We start from the raw sequence: 21,223 nt of genomic DNA, 5'->3' as shown, positions 1-21,223 counted from the left end.
ACACACACACACGCAATCACATACATTCTGTCTTGTCGTTTCAGGGATGTGCTCATTTGTCTCCGGCACCGCCGTGCCAATGGCGACGTTTTACACATTTTCGTCTTTAAAAATTTGTCCAAACCCACGGAGCCTCCGCCACCTGAGGACATGCGGTCTTGGCTGTATTATCCTCTCCTATATCTTACGCTTGGAAAAAAGGATTGCCCCAAGGGATGGGAGATATGGGATAAAAGACGCGATAGTGATGTCGGTGGGTGGTCTTGAAAGGTGAGGGATGATGGGGCTATACGAGATAAAGTGGGAGAAAATCAATCAAAAAGGATTTATTCCCCAGCTGCCATTAATACCCACGAAACGTCACCATTCGAATGGCGAGGCATTCGTTCTGCTGCAACAGTCTCGTGAGACTATGTTGTGCATTAAGTTGTGAAAAAATTGCTACTTTCTGATCAGAGTGTAAATGTAGAAAGTTTGCAATGCCATAAACGAACGGTAACGAAGAAAATTTTCGTTTTAAGAAAACGTAGAATTAATTGTACGGTTCCCAATTTCATCACATAGCAAATTGTTTTTTTTTTTGCAGTGTTAAAAAGGTTTTTTTACTGGTTTCAAAACTTTTTACAAGTAAATCAGTGTGGCTCCCCAAAAAAATAATAATCTTGAGACTAAAATATTTTTTTTCATAGCAATTTAATATTTTCTAGGGTAAATTTGCTTCAAACCCTTGGGAAACTAAAATTTGAGACTATTTTGTTGTCTGCGAAAAATAAAATTAGACTTCTTCATAAAAAAAATCTGCCGCTTGATATTTAATGTGATCCTGTTGGATGTTTAAAATTTGTGATGTTTTTATTTAAAATATAAATTTAAACAAACTTAAACCCAAAAATATTCTTGTTCTCCAAAAAAGATTCAGGCTTTTACGAATTTTATTTAACGTTTTTTTTAAGTCTCACAAAAAAGTTAGTCATCAAATTACGCTAATAAGTTCATAATCACGGTATGGCGGTTGCAAACATTATAAATCCAGAGTTTTTTTTTTAAAAAGGACCAATAAACTATGGTCTTTCATATGTTTATAGGACCTAATAAAAAAACTCTAGAAATCGAGATGACCCATGGGAGATTTATAAGTAAAAAGTTTTGTTTTACCTTCCTGATTAAGAATATGTTCGATTCAAAATATTCTGTCGGTGAAAATTAAGTTTTCAGAAAAAAGTGTTAAATAAAAAATATATGAAAATTGAAATAACAAGCCATGGCATTACATTTGAATAAAAAAAGTGTTTAAAAATTCATTTTACACCTGCCCAGTTGTTTTGCAATCATTAGTTTTCAAAATATCCTAGTATTGAAGAGATTTTTTTCGCCGGAAAAAACTTTTTGCGGTGCTGTACAAAAATTGAAAATATTTTTGATCGATCCCAGACATGCTAAATATGTTTTTCAATTCAATTCGGTTTTATTGGTGAATTATCAATATGCAATAAGTTCTTTTGGAATACATAGCAGAGTTTTGGAGTTCCTTTCAGCTGTGTGTTACATCATAATCCATTTTGGAACAACTGTTGCTTGTAGCTGAGGGGTTAGCTTACCCGGGCAGACGGTAATGACAAAATTCATGCCATTTCAATAACAAATACTGTTAAGATAACATAAAGTGTAATGGAATCTTCTTGAAACATCAATTTTTGCATAAGAGTTAAATAACAGTTAATGTTATCATAACAAAATTTGTTATTGGTCTGATATTGATTGAAATCCAAAACAACTTTGTAATAACATTTTTTGTTATGGAAGAATACCTCCAACTGTTATTGGGATGATCGGATTAATTGTTAAAATAACAAAAAATAATAACAAAGATTTGTTCGAAGAATAACTAAAAATGTTATTAGTCTGTTATTACAATTACAATCCAATAACAAAAAAATCATAACGACAAATAACAAATCCTGTTATAAATAACATAAAATGTTATTAGCCTAGTATTTTCTAATATCAAAAAATGTTATTCCCAAGTTATTTATTTTAATATGTTTTTGAACGCAGGAAAATGCATTTCTAATTGTTTTCAGTTGGTTAGACTTCTATTTCCTTTAAAATATTGAAGTTTTTTGAAAAAAAAAAAATTGCGCCCTGATTTTTCGGGCCGATTTTGAAGGGGTGGGGGGGTCAGCGACATAAACTTTGAAAATATTTGCAACGGCCTTAAAATAAAAAAAAATCAATGTTTCAATTATTCTATGATTTTTTTTTCTTAAGATTCATTTGATAATAAATGAAAAATACGTTATAGTATGAGCAACGCTTTAACTTTTGCAATATTTTCTGGAGATTTTAAATTTTGATTCGTTAGTTAGTTTCTCCTTTCAAGTCTCTTTATACAAGTTTTGGATTTGTCCAAAGGACAACAGCGTTAAAAAAAACTAGAAAAATTTCTCAGTTTGAAAACATCCAAAAATGAACACGAATGAACCATCTGAAAAAACAAATTTTGGATCAGAAAATCTATTCTCGAGTTTAAGATTCTCAAATATTTAAATAGCTTTTTTGTATGGATGGACAGCTCCCAAATTTGCTCCCACAAATAAGTTATTTTGAAAAAAATAGGACCACATTTCCGAAAAAAAATAATTGTAGATTTTTTTTTTTTGTACACACAATAAACTGTTTAAATGAATGAAGAGCACTTTTGATTTCAAAATTGTGCTTGCATCTGAAATTATTTCGTTTGAACCGATTTTATTACAATTTAATTACCAGATTTTTTACTTAGAGTATTTGTCCCTATTTTGGGCCTAGTACCTATTTTGGGTCTACCAAACTTAATTCAACGAAATTGAGCATTTCACCAAATCTGGCAGGGTTCTGCCACTTGAGAATGATTTGTGCTGTCATTATCTTCATTTTGGTGGCAAGAATAATGCACTTTTTCCTCTTAAATTAGAAATAATGCAATAAATATATCACTCTTCACATTTTTCTTAGCAAATTGCAACTTGTCCATTAGGTCCAAAATGTTCACCACTTTTGCTTGCCGCTTGTTGACACTCAGCGTCAAGACGTTCATCGCTCAGCACACGAATGAGAGCCGTCCCCCGAATCTCCAACCACCGGCAATATGTTTTTATTGGTGGGTTGCATGATCCCGTTGCAAAAACAATCACTAAACTGCCACCAAATTTATATAATAACTGATTAAAGTCTCTCGAAAGGAATGGCTCTATTTTCAGTCCATTTGACACTACTACAAATTGTGACAGTGTGTGTGCGCTTTTCATAAGTTACAGTCTTTCTTGCATATTACGGGCTTGTTGTTTGGCTACGCAACAATTGTTTAATTATGTTAAAAACTCGTAAAGAATTATATAAATCATGTCCAAGCTAATTATGCACGTAATGCAAGTGAAATCAATCATTCTAATGTTTATTTGTGGCTTAAAACATCACAATGATTTAGCATATTTGTCGACCGAATTTGTGCGGCTGTACTGTACGAGCTGGGGCTGAACCGTACGTCAAAAAGTTCGCCACGTGCTTCGAGATTTCAACCAATCAGAAGGTAGGCCAAAAATATGCACAAAGAAGCTATGCTAGGAGCAATATCCCCAAAATAGAGGCAAAAAGTGTTTTAGTTTTTCGTGCTTTTACAGCGATATAAGGTATTTTTATCAAAATGTTGATAATGTACGAGCTTAAGCATTAAAAAACCAACTTATTCATGTAAAACAAACTAGGCTGCCAATAGCAGCCTTTGAAAATACATCAAATTAAAAGTGCGCTCTGCTTAGTAGGCCCAAAATAGGGACAAATACCCTATAATGCCTAGGATTGAAATTTTAAGATTTTTTAAAATCCTTTTGAAAAAAATCTTCCAATAGCGAGATCCAATAGGCCCGAAATTGAATCCTTTTATAAATATTCATTAAACAAAATATTTTAACTTATATGAAATTAACACATCAAGAGTTTTTTTTTTTAAATGGACCTATAAGCTATTGTGTTTCATATGTTTATAGGACCTATTAAAAAAAACTCTAGACATGTTTGATATTTTCTATACATTTAAATGTTTACGTGTTTTGCTTGGATTTCTTAAGACATATTTCATATTCGCTAAATGTGTACAGTCGGCGGCGATGAAATATAAAAAAAAAATGCATTTTGTTATTTATTATGCAATCAACTATTCAAATGTCACCAAAATGGGGTCGCAGAACTCGAATTTCACGGTGAAAGTAAAAAAAAATAAAAATACAAAAAAAAAATTGTTCATGATTCGATTATCCGAAGTCTCATGAGTAATTCTCTACGAAATCGGTCTTTTTTCTTCAATTTTAATTTTTGTATTTTTTAATCCGACTGAAACTTTTTTGGTGCCTTCGGTATGTCCAAAGAAGCCATTTTGCATCATTAGTTTGTCCATATAATTTTCCATACAAATTCGGCAGCAGTCCATACAAAAATGATGTATGAAAATTCAAAAATCTGTATCTTTTGAAGGAATTTTTTGATCGATTTGGTGTCTTTGGCAAAGTTGTAGGTATGGATACGGACTACACTGGAAAAAAATGATACACAGTAAAAAAAAATTGGTGATTTTTTATTTAACTTTTTATCACTAAAACTTGATTTGCAGAAAAACGCTATTTTTATTTATTTTTTATTTTTTGATATGTTTTAGAGGACATAAAATGCCAACTTTTCAGAAATTTCCAGGTTGTGCAAAAAATCTTTGAGCGAGTCATGAATTTTTGAATCAATACTGATTTTTTCAAAAAATCGAAATATTGGTCGCAAAATTTTTTCAACTTTATTTTTAGATGTAAAATTAAATTTGCAATCAAAAAGTACTTCAGTGAAATTTTGATAAAGTGCACCGTTTTCAAGTTAAATCCATATTTAGGTGACTTTTTTGAAAATAGTCGCAGTTTTTCATTTTTTAAATAAGTGCACATGTTTGCACACTTTTAGAAAAAATATTTTTGAAAAGCTGAGAAAATTCTCTATATTTTACTTCTTCGGACTTTGTTGATACGACCTTTAGTTGCTGAGATATTGCCATGCAAAGGTTTAAAAACAGGAAAATTGATGTTTTCTAAGTCTCACCCAAACAACCCACCATTTTTCAATTTCGATATCTCAGCAACTAATGGTCCGATTTTCAATGTTAAAATATGAAACATTTGTGAAATTTTCCGATCTTTTCGAAAACAATATTTTAAAAATTTTAAAATCAAGACTTACATTTTAAAAGGGCCAAACATTCAATATTACGCCCTTTTAAAATGTAAGTCTTGATTTTAAAATTTTTAAAATATTGTTTTCGAAAAGATCGGAAAGTTTCACAAATGTTTCATATTTTAACATTGAAAATCGGACCATTAGTTGCTGAGATATCGAAATTGAAAAATGGTGGGTTGTTTGAGTGAGACTTAGAAAACATCAATTTTCCTGTTTTTAAACCTTTGCATGGCAATATCTCAGCAACTAAAGGTCGTATCAACAAAGTCCGAAGAAGCAAAATATAGAGAATTTTCTCAGCTTTTCAAAAATATTTTTTCTAAAAGTGTGCAAACATGTGCACTTATTTAAAAAATGAAAAACTGCGACTATTTTCAAAAAAGTCACCTAAATATGGATTTAACTTGAAAACGGTGCACTTTATCAAAATTTCACTGAAGTACTTTTTGATTGCAAATTTGATTTTACATCTAAAAATGAAGTTGACAAATTTTTGCGACCAATATTTCGATTTTTTTTAAAAATCAGTATTGATTCAAAAATTCATAACTCGCTCAAAGATTTTTTGCACAACCTGGAAATTTCTGAAAAGTTGGCATTTTATGTCCTCTAAAACATATCAAAAAATAAAAAAAATTAAAAATAGTGTTTTTTTGCAAATCAAGTTTTAGTGATAAAAAGTTAAATAAAAAAACACCAAATTTTTTATTACTGTGTATCATTTTTTTTCCAGTGTAGTCCGTATCCATACCTACAACTTTGCCGAAGACACCAAATCGATCAAAAAATTCCTTCAAAAGATACAGATTTTTGAATTTTCATACATCATTTTTGTATGGACAGCTGCCGAATTTGTATGGAAATTATATGGACAAACTAATGATGCAAAATGGCTTTTTTGGGCATACCGAAGGCACCAAAAAAGTTTCAGTCGGATTAAAAAATACAAAAAAAATCGAATGACCGAAATCCTAGAGAACTGCTCTCATACAAACCTTCGGATAATCGAGTCTGGACTGTATTCCCCCATCGCTGCAGCTGCACCGAATGTCCAACTTAATACCGCACCCATATCTCATCAGCCGCTGCCCACGTGACCAACCAAGGTGGGGGTGGTTATTCGCAAAGGAAGGGGTGGGGGGGATCGCAGCGAAACGGGTCAGCAGCAGTCTGTTTCTTGACTGCAACCATCGATTTTAATGTCGATGTCGGAGAGGATGAAGCGAGAAACGAGAATATAATGGCTATGTTGCCGGGCTGTTATGCTCACCCCCGGTCGGTCCCGTCAATGGTTCGGGTTGTTGTTAGTGTTGTTGGATGGTTTTATTTTCCTCACCCAAAGTGCAGAACAGCGAAATAATGTGCAGAAAAATACAACAATCAAGCTGCCAGCGAGGATAAATCACGCTAACGAATGCGGTACACCATGCACTGCCATGAAATGCACTTTTTTTGCAAACAACTTGGTGGGATTACGATTTCCTTGAAATGTTTTGAAAAATCCATTTGAGTATTTTTTCCGAAAAACTAAACAAAAGTTACAAACAGTAATGACTTCCAACTTAGGGACCCTTAGTATACACCCACGCATTCGCCCTAGATACGGTGCTGGTGCATCAAGCGTGTTCATCCCTGACAACTGTGCAACGGCAACGACAACAGTGATGACGACGACGACGGTTAGGATGCAAAGATGACAGAGAAAAACGAGCAAAAACGTAGCTTCAAGGATCCTTGCTGCAGCCTCAAGATGGCGTAAGCAGTTGGAAATGTAGTGCATTTCAATGGATGCTTCAAGCATTGTTAATTTGTTTTTGTTAATTTATTTAGACATTTTATACTAAAACAGTCAATCAATTTTAATTTGGGAAATTATGCATCATTAGCACAATTCTATCAGATTAATTCACAATTCAACAAACAAAAAACAAATTAATGCTTCCACTGTCTCGAATATGTTTATATTTTTTATTTACCTTGCTCAAGATTGCTGTTGATTGTCAGCACGGTCCTACAAAATAAAAACGAACATCAGAGACCATAACCAAACTCTGTGTTTCTAGCCAAACTTATTATGCTGAATCTATATTAATAATTTGCTTATATACAATTTAGAGCACGTCCTTTTCAAGAATTGATATTTTCCTAGATATTTTCTATATTGAGCAGTAGAAAACTTTCTTACTTTTCCAAAAATGCCAGAATTGTTAGGTTTCAGCAGAGGGAAATATAATTCTTGAAAGCCAGACATTTCCACATACAAAACTTGCATTAATTTCTTTGTGGATAAATAAAATTTTATTTAATCGGCTTTCTAACTTAAAACTGTATTAAACACCTTAACGCAATGGTTTATTTTAGAATGGTGAGAGGATTAACTACATCCAATTAAATTTTCCTAAATCAATCATTTGTCGCTGAATAACCAAAACCAAACTCAAAACCAAAGAGGTCTTCTCATGATCTTGACCATTTGGCACAAATCTGGATACCTCCCTATCTTTCAAAATTTTCATAAAAAATCTTTTAAGCTTGAAAATTTGTTACCAAATCGTTACTTTTTCTAGGCCAAAATTTTAAATGAATAATATGTCAAAACCTGACCCAGATAAGAAATTTTGAAGATAGCAGTTTAAAAAGCCAAGAGCCAAGACATCTTATCAATGAAATCGATGCCAACATTTCAAAAAGCATCATGTACACACCATCCTTTTTGAGAAAAACGCATTTAAATGTTGAGCATCCATTTTAATATAAAAGCAAAATAAGATGTTCTAATGATAACAAACGATGTAAAAAGTTGCTTTTATTGATACTTGATCATCCAAATTCAATAAAACAGTATTTCCTTAATTTTATTTGAGAAAAACAAACATAACTTCTTTTGAAATCACCAACGTCGATATCACCCTGCTGTCATTGAGGGGGCGCTTTGTTATGATTCGTTTTTCTTCGCCGAATGTACATGGCGCTTTTTTCATGATGCTTTTTTTTCGTCACGAGGTTCATGTAGTCTTTTGTTTGACAGGTCGACAGGGCTATATAAACAGGAACTCTGCTGATGGCAGAGATTTTGTTTATGTTACTTTATTTAAAATCATGATTAAACAGACTTTACTGAAGTAACTTTTGCTCATTTTTGGTGGAGAGGTAGCTTATTAGGAGTACTTTCAGAATATGCAATAACCCAGAACGTGTCAAAATGTACATGATGCCTTTTGAAATGTTACCGTCGAAATAACCTAATTGGCTCATATTCGGGGTAAATAATGCTCAAGCGAATAATTTTTCTTTAAATTGACATACTTTATCCAACAATGCACAGTGGAGCCCAACCTGCTGTTAATCCCATAAAATGAATTACGGAGCCCTTTTCTGGATCTCCAGTGGATCAGACCATCACCAATCGATTTGTCAGCATATTTTACCTTTACCCCTTCCCGCCGAGAGCTAAATCGAGATTTTTTACGTTTTCCGCCGTTACTTGAAACTAGACCGACCATATTGAATGATATTTTAATGGATATACGTTAACATTCTATATAAACTAACGCATGTTGAATCAAGTTGAAAAAATGTATGGTTGCAGAGAAATTAAATTTTGAAGGCAAAAATCAGTGGTGCTTTGGAGTAACCATGGGCGTTAGAGGGTTAAAAAACGTGTTTTTTTGGATTGAAGACCTGCGGCATTTTTTCGTAATCAACTTCATCGCTTCAGCAGCAGTTTTGGACCAACAATGTTCTGAGAGCTTAAAATTCGCTATAAAAGCTGAAAATATGTTGATGAATCTATTAACAGGACTCTTTAACACCACCATGCGTCTCCAGTAAAATATACTCATTTCGATGGAGATGTATGGTACTATAACTTCGATTGCTACACTGACACCCAATTTTTTTTACAAAAAATCTTGTCGATTTTTGGATTTGTGGATTCTGAAAATACATGGAAACAAATTTTCAGCTGTGAGCTTTTTGGTTCCAAAACCTTAAAATCAACAATCAATATTTTCATTTGAATTATTTGTGTATTTAGCTGTGTTTTTTTTTTAATTTCTTAATATTTTTCATTACAAGCCCAATCATCTTTCTTTTACAATGCTACGAGCTAAAACTGGTTCAGCCAATCCGTAGATATGTTTTTTGAAAAATGTGGTTTTTGTGAAAATCGTCAAAAACGCCGACTTTGATAGGTTTGAAGTTTTTCCGAAAAATGAAGAGCACAAATTAAATGCGTGCGGAATGGTATGGAATCATACTGAACTTGTTAGAGGCTACTAAGAGAAGGTAATATTATCGCGGCCGTCAATAATTAGAGTTCACGCGCGTCCGTAAGACCGCAAGAGAATGGCCGCATGACAGCCGCAGAACAAATTTTTGGATGTTGTCAAAGGTTACCTTGAGTTTCAAGCTGACTTTTTGGAAAATATTGTCCGTTTCTCTCGAAGGTACACGCCGCGCAGCATTTGATAATGCATTGTTGCCAGCGATTTTCTGCACTTTTGGTGCAATAAAAAACATACCTGGCAACAATGCCATGCGATTCGAAGAAGAAGATCAACAAAAACAAAACGCGCAGTATGGGATTTGACAGCGCGCATTTGCCGAATGTGCGGCGCGCCGTTTCGAGGCTGATTTGCCGCGTGTCTTTTTCGGGAATACGCGCAATATTCAAAACAAACCAAGTTGGCAGCCAAAACAACAATGAATTTCAGTTCAACTTGCTGATTTTTACACCGCGGTAGTTAGGCGGCTATAATCTCCTGTCTCACAGTGAAGGAGAAACGTGATTTTATCTCACAATAAGCAATATAAGTTTGTAAATAATAAATCTAGATTTTTTAAAAGGTCCAATAAACACATGAAACACAATAGTTAACCGAACCTAGGCATTTTCAGTAGAACAAATTTCTTATGAAATGTGACAACTTTTGAATTCGAATTCAGTTCAAAATGCAATATGAAACGTTTTAAAGGGAATTCAGGAAAAAATCTGGTTTTATAACAATTTTACCTCAAATTGATATGTAATTTGTTAAAAAGCTTATAAACTTTGTTAACTAAATATAAACTTTTTTTAAACTTCAGAAAAATTTACGTAAAAATAAAATTTGAACAATTTAGTGCAACACTATTGAAAACTTTTTATCAAAAATAGTCCATGGATATTAGTAGGCCCTCCCTTGACCTGACATTTGAGTGGAATGTTAATCATTTTAATTTAACATTTTTTCACTTTTTAATTCTCGATTAAATTTTCAAAAGGCCCTATCTGCATAGGAAACCCATGAGGGATAGGTTGTTTTGAAAATTTAATCTAGAATTCTTCTTCTAGAAAGTTTCTCACAACCCGATGTAATTTTCTCATCCAAAAGATTTATTATAGGTTTTCGGGAAAAAAGTTAGTAAACCATCGCAAAGCACAAGGAATTGATTCTGAAAAGACACAGGATATTTTTTGAGCACGTTTAAAAAAATGCCAGAAGAAAAAAACAAAACTTCATAAAACATCCTGTATCTTTCAGGATCAACACCTAGCGCTTTGCCATCTTAAACAAACTTTTTCCCCGGATCAAAACCTATAAGAACCTTAAGAATAGGTAAGTTTAATAGTGTTTTTGGAAACTTTCGCTAAGAAGTGGTGAAAAGTGGAAATTCCTCGTAGTAAATTGATTAAAGTTCAAAACTAACTAACTTCAGGTTCATGGTGGAACCACTATCATAACCAAATGAGATCAAATTTTAGGTTAGCTGCTTCTGCTTTAAAATTCCGGTTGATGAGCTCAAAATTAAACACTTTTGTCTATTTCATACACCCAAAATTCAGAGTCGTGATAATCGTTCTCTCAAAATTTATTGAGGGCTCAGTGCCAAAATCGATAGAATAATGGTACCAACTCACACCATCATAACAAATGAGTTCATTCGTTAGTTGAATCAATAAATCTCCAACAAGTGTCGTACATCGACTTCTGACTTCTCCTTGGTCACCAAGCTGTGGTGGCCGAGGCAGCTAAGTCATTGGATTGGTTTGTCAAAGGTCTCTGGTTCGATTCCCGTTGTCGACACTTTTGGTTTTTTGTTTGACGGATGAACTTTTTTTGCAAATGAACCTCGAGAGAATAGTTCTATCGCCCATCTCGAGCTGTGTTCTCTGCGTCCGTGAATGGTACCACTATTCTCTCGACTCGAGACCATCATTCTCTCGGACTAGCGCTGCCAGTTTTGGGTGTATAACTGTGAACCAAGCTGCCCCCCACTCTCCCCAAATGACAGATTTAATCTTTTGAAGAATATTTGGTTAAGAAATAGGCAATCAAACGTCAAAATAACCCTCCAGTAGGGGGCGCTGAAACTTGGGGCGATGTTTCATTATAACCTACAGCGAGTAAATTGACTTGAAATTTGAAATTGTTTTCATTTCATCATAAAATCGACATTAATATCAAATTATGCCATTTTCAGGTAAGAAATAAATATCTTAATTGATATTAACGAAAATATTTTTGTGATGGCCGATTTAACCTGTTCATTATCTGATTCAAAATAAGGGAATGTTTTAATCAACCAAAATCTAACTAATCAATTGAGAATGTAGATTATTCAAGTGGACAAATTTTTTTTAAAGTCACTTCTACCATAAAAGCAAAGCTCTGATTGAAAAATGGTACAGTCATCCCACATATTCGGAACACCCGCAAATTCGGAACACTTTTGTGGTAATTTGTCAATAGGATGCAAAATGCAACTTTTATGTCGACCCTGCTATTTTTAGGACCTTTATTTGGACAAACATTACTAAGCATGAGTTTTATTGGTTTCAGAGTGTGAAGTCATTATTTTGTAAAAAAAATATGTACTCCTGGAGAAAAAAAAAAGTTTGTTTACATTGTAACGAAAAAGTGTTCCGAATTTGTTGATTTCAAGGGTCAATGTTTTTCTTTAAAAACTTGATATAAAACGTAAAAATGTACAGCCGGTCTATACATCAATTGAAAGATCGCAAGAAAAGATTTCACATGAAGGTAAAAGCAAATCATTATGTTCAATTATCGATTTTCTATGGTCGATCTGTAAACTGTTCCGAATATGTGGGATGACTGTAATTGGAATGATTTTCAAAATTAGCAATCTAACCTCATTCTCACGAATTCAATCCAGATCACAGAATTTTCAATGAAAAAGGCAACTTAGCAAAAAAATCAAAAAGTCAGTCGATAGAACTTTTTATTTCTTACCTCCTGTTAACTTTATTTTATTCCAAAAGATCAATTTTCTTTTAAAAAACCTTAAAATAGTTTTCACTCCCCATTGCCCTTATCGCGCAAAAACGTAAACGTAACCTTGCACCGAAGTTCTCCTACTCGAATGTAAGTGGCGAATTGAGTTTTTAGCTTTGGTTTTGGGGGCCTATAGGTACTAGATACGTTAAAAAGGTCACAAATCTGGAAGGACAAAATAACCATTCTGGAAACAAACACTGGAATCTTTGTATGACTCTAATAATGAACTTCATCACTGACATTTTTTATAATTTTTTTAAACTGTTTCAGCATTAGTACAACCTTTAAAGTTATATTTTTGTTTGCCTTCGAAGTGGAAGCTCAATCAGCTGTTTAATTACCATGTGTCTCCATCAAATTGAACTTCAACCAATATTACAGTGGAGAAGCTTAGGAATTTCCTAAGGGAACGCAAATTACAGAATAGATAGTTGTATTGTTAATTTGATGTTGGTTAACCGCGGTGGAATTTCTCGAAATAATTCGTTTGCGTCGAACTGTCAAAAATTTATCGCGGTGGATACTTTTCTACCAAAGTTTTGTGTGTGATCAATGTGGTAGTAGGGTAGGGTGACAGTTCGAATTATTTAATAAAAAACTATCACGATCTAGGTACTGAAATCGGTTTAACAATACGGCTCATATTTCATCAAATTGCTTGAATTAGGATAAGATTCGCAATGCTTAAAAAACAAAAACAAAAAGATGAAAAATATAGATTTTCAGAAATTTATACACTCCCACGTGCGAATTACACACCAGTTCGGTGGCCGATTGAACCAAATTTTCCGAAAATCGACCAGAAATAGCATGAGGTCAGCTCGCTCGAGCAAAGGTGGTAAAACCCAACAAAAATTTGGCACTGGTTCATGTACCAAATCACGCCATAACATCAGCAGCGAACCGCGAGCCGCGTCAAACTTCGCGATGTCGTCAGGGGTGGCGAAGCAGCCCTCTATGTAGAGAGTACGCGCACCCACAAGTACATAGCCCCGTGATGACATGATAAACATTCGCTGCTGCTGCTGCTGCTAGATTGCTGGCGACGGCAATCAATGATGGCCTGAATGGTGGAGGCTTTCGACGGTGGGAAAACATCAATCAATCTCCTCACGAGGGGTCACCGCGCGTCGCCTCTGGCGTCCTTGCAGGTTTCTCCTATAGGATTTTGAGTTTGAAATACATCAACCTTGGGCTGTTCTGTAAACCGCGAAAACGCCAAAACCGAGGCTTTTTTTGCGGTGGGCCAAACATTTAATTTCTCGTGGTTTTAACCGGCTCGAGTAACAACTAGGATTGGGTTTAGTTTAGCTACAAAGTGGCTAGGGTTTGATTCAGAGGAAAAATGATTGTGTAACATAAAGCACTCCTCCTCGTTCGTCTGGAGAAAATTCGAAGGCGAGCCTTTCACCACCCTTGAATCGTTCGCTCTCGCTCTTTTTCCTCCACACACACAATCATCTCTTTTTCGCTCTTGGGACGACCCAACATCCCACCCAACGCCACCCACCCATTCATCCTTCCGGTCGGTATCCCAAATCATAGGCGAGTTCCCTTGGGGGAGCCATTGCTGTCACCTCTGGTCGTGTTTGGAAGGCAGAAGGACCCCACCGAAATCGTCACCTTGTCGTCTTCAACACACGCACACATACACACCCACAAACGCACAAACTCTTCCTTAAATTCGATTTCCGATCTTCACCTCAGAACACTCCAGGAATCCAATTACATTCGCACATACAAACACGCACACACACAAACGGTGGGGTTTTCCCCAAAAAAGATGAAAAAACGACACACAGCCAGCAAGTCTGCAATCATACATCACCAGAATGGCAAAATTCAATTTTATTTCGCCTGCAAGTATGCTACCCCGCTTGTCAGCCGAGCGCAGACAGCAACCACTCTCCACCTTCTCCACCACCAGAGGTCTCTTAATCTCAATTATCCAACCAGCTCTAACAAGTCCCGTGCTTGGCTTACGAAACCTCACCTTAAACAAATCACGTCAAAGTGGAGAACACCACTTTCCGTCCGTTTCGCCGTGCAGGAAAAACCCACGATCAGTTTCAGTTTCAGTTTTTTCGTGTTCTTCGCGACACCGTTACACCCGGGACACCCGAACCCGGAACACTCCGAGATCTTTTCTAGAACTGCCCAGTTCTTCCGCAAAGTTCTTCTTCTTGATCCTTAAAGTTTACATAGACCAACAAAAAAAAGGTCGGACACTTGGGCCAAAACCGTCACGGGTACGGAGCGGAACGCGCAAGAAACCCAACTTGGGGCCAGGAATCACAACGACAGACTGAAACCGACGAGAAAACCGTTTCTTTCTTTGCACCCGCAACGAGCTCGTAAGCCCCTTCTCAGAGTCACTGGGAAGGCCGCTCCCCAATTGCTCCCGCACGCACACTTGCAAGTTAAAACTGAGAGAAAAGGAGCTTTCGACTCCCCCGCAAGCGGGTTTTGGCTGTGGAGACTACAGGATGAATGGTGTTCGACAGGGTTCGATTCGAATTAGACAGTCATCCTTTCGCTCTCTACGGCTCTCTTTTTTAGAGAAAGGTGTTTGTGTAGGAATTTGGAATAGAAAAAAAACGCTAATTTACGCGATTGTTGATTGGTTTCTCTCTTTCGGGACCAATTTCTGAAAAGGGCATAACTGCCCATAATTGAAAATTCGGCTATTATGCCAAATCAAGTATTCGGAGAAAAACGCGTTTTAGTGTTTGTCACAAAATCTCCGTCAAGGCAATTTTCCATAAGAGTGGCACATTAGCCGTTTGGTTTTTCGCATCGGCAGCTTAGTCTAAACACTATTTCAGTAAAATTCAAGTTCCAGAAGATGCGTTGGAACATCCTCTATTATATTAGCCGTTTTTTCAATGGTGGGCAGATAATGACTGCTCTTATTTATGCTTTTTTGATCAAATAAAGGCTTGTTAATCATTTTTACAAATTTTGAACTTTAGGACTATAGATCACAAAAAAAACATGTAATGTATTACAGTTTACAATCATTTGTACAAGTTTTTGCAATGAAAAATAAAATTTTCGGCAATAATAGAATAAAACTTTAACATTTTAACATTTTAAAATTTAACATTTTAACATTTTAACATTTTAACATTTTAACATTTTAACATTTTAACATTTTAACATTTTAACATTTTAACATTTTAACATTTTAACATTTTAACATTTTTACATTTTAACATTTTAACATTTTAACATTTTAACATTTTAACATTTTAACATTTTAACATTTTAACATTTTAACATTTTAACATTTTAACATTTTAACATTTTAACATTTTAACATTTTAACATTTTAACATTTTAACATTTTAACATTTTAACAGTTTAACATTTTAACATTTTAACATTTTAACATTTTAACATTTTAACATTTTAACATTTTAACATTTTAACATTTTAACATTTTAACATTTTAACATTTTAACATTTTAACATTTTAACATTTTAACATTTTAACATTTTAACATTTTTACATTTTTACATTTTAACATTTTAACATTTTAACATTTTAACATTTTTACATTTTTACATTTTTACATTTTAACATTTTAACATTTTAACATTTTAACATTTTAACATTTTAACATTTTAACATTTTAACATTTTAACATTTTAACATTTTAACATTTTAACATTTTAACATTTTAACATTTTAACATTTTAACATTTTAACATTTTAACATTTTAACATTTTAACATTTTAACATTTTAACATTTTAACATTTTAACATTTTAACATTTTAACATTTTAACATTTTAACATTTTAACATTTTAACATTTTAACATTTTAACATTTTAACATTTTAACATTTTAACATTTTAACAATTTAACATTTTAACATTTTAACATTTTAACATTTTAACATTTTAACATTTTAACATTTTAACATTTTAACATTTTAACATTTTAACATTTTAACATTTTAACATTTTAACATTTTAACATTTTAACATTTTAACATTTTAACATTTTAACATTTTAACATTTTAACATTTTAACATTTTAACATTTTAACATTTTAACATTTTAACATTTTAACATTTTAACATTTTAACATTTTAACATTTTAACATTTTTACATTTTTACATTTTTACATTTTTACATTTTTACATTTTTACATTTTAACATTTTAACATTTTAACATTTTAACATTTTAACATTTTAACATTTTAACATTTTAACATTTTAACATTTTAACATTTTAACATTTTAACATTTTAACATTTTAACATTTTAACATTTTAACATTTTAACATTTTAACATTTTAACATTTTAACATTTTAACATTTTAACATTTTAACATTTTAACATTTTTTCACAATAACAAACACATTTTGTTCGGTTGACCATTCTGTGCATTGTCCTGAAGTTTGGTTGAATTTGGTTGTCGAAGTCCCATGTTATAATTACAAATGTTTTTTAGGGTAATCGGGCTTGTACGTGTGTCAAACGTGTTCTGACCTGAAATCCCTTTGGACAATTGTCGCGCTTACATCGATTTTTAGGCTGTGTCAGGATAGCACGACAAGATTCAAACTTTTTTCATATGAAAAGTGACAAAAATGCACGGAGTTTTTTCGGTTTTTACTGATTGAATCTCAGGATTTGAATCGAATTTTGGGGATCTGTGAAGGTCAAAAGATGAGGCATTGTGAGCAGCACAAAATGCACGTACGACAAGTTAGCACGACAGCGACGATTTTAACATTTTAACAAATTTAGCAATCTTGCATTTTAAAATTAAATAATGAAAATGAAAATAATTATGCAAAAACTTTGTTTAATTGTGTTCCGTAAATTTTTAAAGCCTTTTTTCACATAATCTCTGAATGCTCCCTGTTTGACTGATGATGGCTTACGCCGATTTCCAACAGTTAGTGTCAAAACATCGGGGTTTCAGTGTAGAATGTTAATAATTATTGCCAAAAATTTAAATTTCATCACCATTTTTAAACTATTGCTATTTGTTTATTGCTTCTAGGAGAAGACTAGTAGCTTATTTTGAATTTTGCATAACATTTTGGGCTTATCCTTGAAATTTATTTTTTATTTGGACTGTTGCAATTATTTTTAAAAGTTTTTCATGAAACATTTTTTGTTCAAAATATTGAGAACAGTGCTAAAAATTTAAAATAATAATTCTGTCCCGGGCCGATTACCAAAAACGGCAAACAAGTTAGGCCAATACATGATATTTTAAAGTTTGCTTACAAAATCAGCTTTAAAAAAATAATAAAAGATAAACAGAATTTTGTAACAAAGAAAACGAAGAGCGTAAATTGTAAGCATTCTGCTTTTTTTTTCGCAATTTTAAGAACATTGTACTTAAACAACATTTTTGATAAATAATATGATAAGATGACGTTGTAAAACTTAAAAATCACCTAATTAATTATGACACGCGGATGTTTTGTAGAATCAGCCTGTACGAGGTTTGAATCAACAAAATTTTTGTTGAATTTGTATAATCAACAAAAAAAATGCGTTGAAGCAAACCTTCTTTACCTGAATTCCACAAAAGTCTTTTGTTGTTTTGAAAAAGCTGTTTTGACGTTTAGCGTTGATTCAACAAAAACTTGATTTTCAAATCAACAAAACGTTTTGTTGATTCAAATATGCCTTATTTTTCTGCGTGGAATACCAAATTCTCTAACTTGTGAGTAATTTTTCCATGGTGCTCCATATGAGAATACTGACAATAAAAATCTTATAAAAACCTCCAAGATAAAAAAAAAACCTGTGAGAAACCTGTCTAGTCCGTCTATTCCCCTTGAAATGCAATTTTCTATCATTCAAAAGCATCCCACCCTCTAGAGGGAGAGAGAGCTTTCAAAATGAGAAACAGGAAACTCTCACCGCGATCTTCCAAAATCACACACACACGCAGCTCGCGCTCTCTTATTAATACCATACACGCACACCCAAACGTGTGGTTGGACTGGTGGGGTGGCTGGGAGCAAGAAATGGGGCTGGAAAGCGCAGACAGGAAACGCTTTTCATTCAGAGATTTTTGCTTGCATGCGCGCTTCAAGAACACTGTGATTCATAAGTTGGGTGAGCTTTCAATGGGTCATAACTATCTTAAATTGGAAATTATAATATTTTGTACGCTTTTTTGCTGAAAAGTGATAAAAATTGGGCAATATTTTTGTGTAGCAGGGAACATTTCTTGCTCTTTATTGTAAACCCTAATTTCGTCGTGAATGTATCTCCTGAAAAAATTATCAAATAAGGGTTGGAAGGCTCTCCATAACCCTTATACAATGTGTAATTATTATTATAAAATTGTATACGAAATAATGCTACAAATAAAAATTAAAATAGAATGAAAGAGTAATTATTTTTGTTTTATTTAAATGATTTACGTATATAAGATGAACAATATCATTGCTTCTGAAAATTGCGATTACGACCTTCCGAAAACTAACCCGAGCTAACGACTTCGTTGATTGTTTATTTGTTTTGCGCTCCCGTTCCCACACCAGCAGACGGAGAAATCCAAAGAGAAAGAGAGGACGCTCGACATCCGGCCAGGCCACAATCATTCTCTTTGGAGGAGTATTAGTCCTACCCCTGCCACCCGCGCAGCATTTGTCCTTCCGGCGATATCATTCGTCACAGACTACTGAAATTAGGTCTTTTTTTTTTAATTATTAAAAATACCGTTTTTTAGCTTTTAAAATTCTGGCCATTTTGTTTCAAGATTGTTTATAAATGAAAAAAAAAATCACTAGCTTAACTTTTTCGATGAATTATTCAAATTTTGACAGAAGTTTGTTTATTTTCTGCCCTTTTTCGAAAAAAAGTACAAAAAAGAATTCATATCCATTTGTCTTTTCCTGTAATCCGTAGACGCTTTTCCTTTCAGGAGAAACAATTTCACATTCTTGTGGCATAAGCGATGTATGTATGCAGAATGTGCTCGCTAGCCCGTAGAGTGATTATGCTAACAGAAGAGCTCCCTTCCCCCAAACCACCCCCACGGAGGTTTGCAACTATACTGGTTCCGTTTCGTTTCGTTTGTTCTTTCAAACAAAAGCTCGCGAAAAAAAAGCAAAAGAGAATGCGACAAAGCTTTTGTGACTGTGTCACCACCACCCCACCAGTGGCGGAAGCTTTTTATCTTCTGCAAACCCGTGGTCGATTGTGTGGCAAGTTCCGTCTGCGGTTATGTGATGGTGGTCCATTGAGCGAATTTAATGAACGGGAATCGGGAGCAGGATGAAGTGGCTTGTTTCGCAAAGGGTTGTAAACGGTTGCTTCCGAAAGAGGAGAAAAGAGTTGTCGTTTATGTTTAAGAATAATTAGCTCGTTTCAAAATTGTTATAGCCGATTCACGGAGAAATGTCCGCATGCTACAAAGATATCAAGGGTTGATCAAGGGTTGGGTTGTGACATTTTTCTCAGAAACGGATATATTTTGATATAACTTTTTACAAAAACATAGTTGTTTTTTTTTCAAGAATCGATGTTTTTCAAACGTTTTATGCTGTTTCAAAGGCAGTCGTTTATCAATCTCGCAGTAATAAACCATCATTGCATATAAAATATTTTCATTTTTGTTTATCGAGACTAACATTTCAAAAGGGCGTAATATTGAATGTTTGGTCCTTTTGAAATGTTAGTCTTGATTTAATAAAGTGTTTTCGAAAAGATCGGAAAATTTCACGAATGTTTCATACTTTAACATTGTAAATTCCAAAGATCCCCCTAAAACCGGTTCCTCAGCCGAATCCGATCACCGATGCCTTCAAAGGAGTCCTTCCTTTTTCCACAATCGTGGAATGGCTGTGCTCTTTCGTGAGTGAACCGACGCGTTTAATCATAAAGCGGTTTGAGCCTCTCGCTAGACACATCGGGAAACAGCTTGCTACCACGATGCCCCTCTTGTCGTTCATTTCCTTTGATGGGTAATACACCAAAAACGAAAAACGGCATCTCCTTTCTACAATGGAATTGTAGAAGTTTAACCCCCAAGTTAAACGATTTTCAACAATTCGCATTCGAACGGGACTGTGATGTGTTTGCGCTGAGCGAAACGTTTCTTATCGGAGATGAGACGCCAGCTTTCCGGGGGTACAACATCATCACAGAGAGCAGGGCAGGACCAAATAGAGGTGGAGGCGTACTGATTGGGGTCAGGAAATGCCACACTTTTAGAAAGGTCACGCTCCCGAAGCTAGGAGGAATCGAAGCAGTCGCAGTACAGGCCAGGATCAGAGGACTGGACATTTGCATTGTGTCCGTCTATGTTCCCCCACAGGTGTCGTTAACTCGACAAAAGTTGTGGGGTATGCTTGAGCTGTTGCAGGCACCGCGACTGGTTCTGGGTGACTTTAATCTTCACAGCACCGAGTGGGGAAGTCACAAGACAGACCCTCAAGCATATCTGATTCATGAACTGTGCGACGACTTCCAGATGACCCTCCTAAACAGGGACAAGCAAGTTACGCGGATTGCAACACCACCAACGCCAACTACGTCCGGTACGAAGGCGAGTGCCATCGACTTGTCGCTCTGTTCCAACAGTTTGGCAGTTCTCTGTGACTGGAACGTGCTTCAAGATCCTCGTGGCAGTGATCATTTGCCGATCGCTATTCTGGTTAGCCATGGCCCACAGCAATCGACAACGGTGGAGATGCCTTAC

At 34.4% G+C, this 21,223-nt stretch overlaps 1 protein-coding gene across 1 annotated transcript in view; it reads right to left on the bottom strand.

Annotated features, from left to right (window-relative positions):
• LOC120415165 (protein tipE) overlaps positions 1-14,624 on the bottom strand; it is a 71,345-nt gene extending 56,721 nt beyond the window's left edge. Inside the window, exon 1 of the mRNA XM_039576608.2 lies at positions 14,527-14,624. The gene's annotated coding sequence lies outside the window, so the exon portion shown is untranslated. The remainder of the gene's footprint in view (positions 1-14,526) is intronic.
• Between the last annotated feature and the right edge of the window lie 6,599 nt (positions 14,625-21,223).

The sequence above is a fragment of the Culex pipiens genome, chromosome 3, assembly GCF_016801865.2.
Source record: "Culex pipiens pallens isolate TS chromosome 3, TS_CPP_V2, whole genome shotgun sequence".
NCBI lineage: Eukaryota > Metazoa > Arthropoda > Insecta > Diptera > Culicidae > Culex > Culex pipiens.
This window is presented reverse-complemented; position numbering and strand designations above follow the sequence as displayed.